The sequence below is a fragment of the Cyclopterus lumpus genome, chromosome 7 (genome assembly GCF_009769545.1).
Source record: "Cyclopterus lumpus isolate fCycLum1 chromosome 7, fCycLum1.pri, whole genome shotgun sequence".
NCBI lineage: Eukaryota > Metazoa > Chordata > Actinopteri > Perciformes > Cyclopteridae > Cyclopterus > Cyclopterus lumpus.
The window spans coordinates 1277144-1280204 of record NC_046972.1 but is presented as its reverse complement, the minus strand read 5'-3'; positions in this window follow the sequence as shown (position 1 = coordinate 1280204).

The window sequence follows — 3061 nt, the reverse complement described above, 5'->3', positions numbered from 1 at the left end:
CACAGCAGTAATTGCTAATAAGATTATAAATCCAAAAGATTATAAACACACATTCAAAATACGGAGTCTGCTCTCCATTTTCCTAACCTGCAAGAGCACATATATATAAGATCCCCAACAACTCAATAATTTAAGATGCTCTTTCCACATGATGACAAACCTATCACCAAGCTGCTTTTTCTGAGACTGAGCAGAAGAACAGCAGTATCTCAAGGACAAGAAGAAAAAAACAGATGTCTTACTATTTTGGTCGACCAGGATCACAGTTCCATATAGACATTGGTAGCATATCACTGCAACATCAATCATTTTATCCCAACATAAATCATCATAAACACTATTAGCTACTCACCCGTGTGGTAGGCGTTCGGCCGATGTAGGAATTCTGGACTACACTGCTCATGATAAAGCTTGGTGATTGCCAGAAAAGGTAGTGTGTCTTTCTCTGCCTAATGCCTAGCAGAGCAGCTTCTGGATTGTTTTCAAAGTAGTTGATGGAGGAGTAAATATGGTCTTCCACTCCCTCCAACCTGGTCACACGACACACAAAGAGCCCTATCAGCAGACCCTGCCTACACTGCAGAGGCCAGAAAATAATCTCACAAGTAAATTATTTACCTTGGTACTAAAAGTAGCATCTGCACTAAAAGCTTGTGATTGTCTGTAACAGCAGAACGCATGCTAAAAGGCAGTCATTTTGCTTGTTCCAACAGTGATGTATCTCTTCAGTCTTTCAGATATGTATTTCAGTAGAAATGAGAGAAAAGTATTTAGGGTCCGAGCGACTGACAAAGTCAGTCCGAGAGGACCCTATTGAGTTTCTTAGGGTTCTTATTCTTCTGATTGTTATTTTTGTACATTGGGACCATTTTTGGGGTATTTGCGAGCGACGAAAACCACCAGACACTAATATTTGACTGGGGTCCCCGGTCGGAGACTACATCCTGTGGGTGGGCGTAGTGAGTACCACCAGCAGAAAAACCTGGGAGAGCATAATCTCAGCAGTCTGTTTAGCAGGGGGACAAAGTGGGCCATCTTGGAGAACCAGTCAACAATGGTGAGAATGACAGAGTTACCTTTGGACAGGGGCAGACCAGTGACAAAATCGAGGGAGATGTGCGTCCAAGGCCGTCGAGGCACCGGAAGAGGGTGTAGTAGCCCAGATGGGCGCTGGCGGGAGGTCTTATTCTGGGCACAGATCTGACAGGCGGCCACAAACTCTCCTACGTCCGCCTCCAGTGATGGCCACCAGAACCGCTGCCTGAGGAAGCTGGCTGTCTGCCATACACCTGGATGGCAGCTGAGTCTGGAGGAATATCCCCACTGCAGGACTCGCAAGGGTAGGCTTGCGGGGACAAAGAGGCGGTTCAGAGGCTGTGCCCCGTCGATGCCCCAGGTTACCGCACCTACCACACAGGAAGGAGCCAGGATGGAAGTGGGGTCCCTACGGGCATCCTCGGTCTCAAACTGGCGGGAGAGAGGATCCGGTTTCACGTTCCTAGAACCCGGACGATAGGATAAGGTGAAGTCAAAACGATTAAAGCCCACCTGGCCTGTCTGGAGTTTAGCCTTTTTCGCTGCCCTGATATACTCCAGGATCTTGTGGTCGGTCCATGCTAGAAATGGCTGCGCAGCCCCCTCCAACCAGTGTCTCCACTCCTCTAGCACCAGTTTGAGGGTCCAACAGCTCACAGTTGCCCATGTCGTAGTTCCCCTCTGCTGGGGATAACCTCTTGGAGAAGAGGGCACATGGGTGGACCTTGTTGTCCTCCCAAGATGAAGCCCAGGAAGGAGATGGAGCGCTGGTGGAACTCACACTTCTCCGCTCTGGCAAACAGCTGATTCTCCAGCAGCCGTTGCAGAACTCTCCGGACATGCTGTTCATGTTCCCTTTCATTCTTGGAAAAAAAAAAAATCAAGATATTATCAAGGTAAACAAACACAAACTCATTCAACATGTCCCTTAGGACATCATTAACCAGGGCCTGAAACACAGCTGGGGCATTAGTGAGGCCAAACGGCATGACGAGGTACTCAGTGGCCACTGGGGGTATTGAATGCTGTCTTCTACTTGTCCCCCTCCCTGATTCTGACTAGATGATAAGCGTTTAGGTCAAGCTTGATGAAGATGGAGGCTCCTTGCAATAGTTCAAAGGCAGAGGAAATGAGTGGGAGAGGGTACCGATTCTTAACCGGGATGTCGTTGAGGCCTCGGTAATCAATGCAGGGACGTAGTGACTTGTCCTTCTTAATCACAAAAAAAAACCCAGCTCCAGCTGGGGATGAGGAAGGGCAAATAATGCCAGCGTCGATGGAGTCCTTTACGTACCTGCTCATTGCCTGTGTCTCCGGAGCAGACAGAGAGTACAGGCATCCCTTGGGAGGGAAGGCCCCGGCAAGGAGGCCGATAGCGCAGTTATAGTGCCGGTGAGGAGGAAGGCAGGTTGCACGGGACTTGGAAAACACCTCTCTGAGGTCCTGGTATATGGAGGGAATCCCAGAGACGTCTGCGGGGCATGAAGGGCTAGATGCATGACATTGGGTGCTCCACCCCAATATGGCACCTGTAAGCCAGTCAACGTGTGGGTTATGTTCCAGTCACCAGGGATAACCAAGAATGATGGGTAACTGAGGTGAGTCAATGACATGGAAGGAGTACTGTTCAGAGTGGTTACCTGACATCAGGAGGCCTAGAGGTGGAGTACGGTGAGTCACACGACAGAGCAGACTGCAGTCTAAGGCGTTGGCATGCAGGGGAGCCTCGAGAGGTACCAACTGCCAGCCCCCGATCGATGAAGCTCTCATCTGCTCCTGAATCAATAAATACCGGAGAATCTTTACTGAAAATCTCAAACTCAAACGCACAGGCTGGATAGCGTATTCACACGGAGGACAAACAACAATCTGGCAGAGGACAAGGGAAAGAATGGGAGCATATATAGGGGGAACCACAGGTGTAGGGCATAACTAATCAAGGAGACAGAGGAGTGGCAGGTATAGGGAATGAGTGATTAGCAGACACAAAACTAACAGGGTCTTAGACCCTCAGGTACGGCACGTG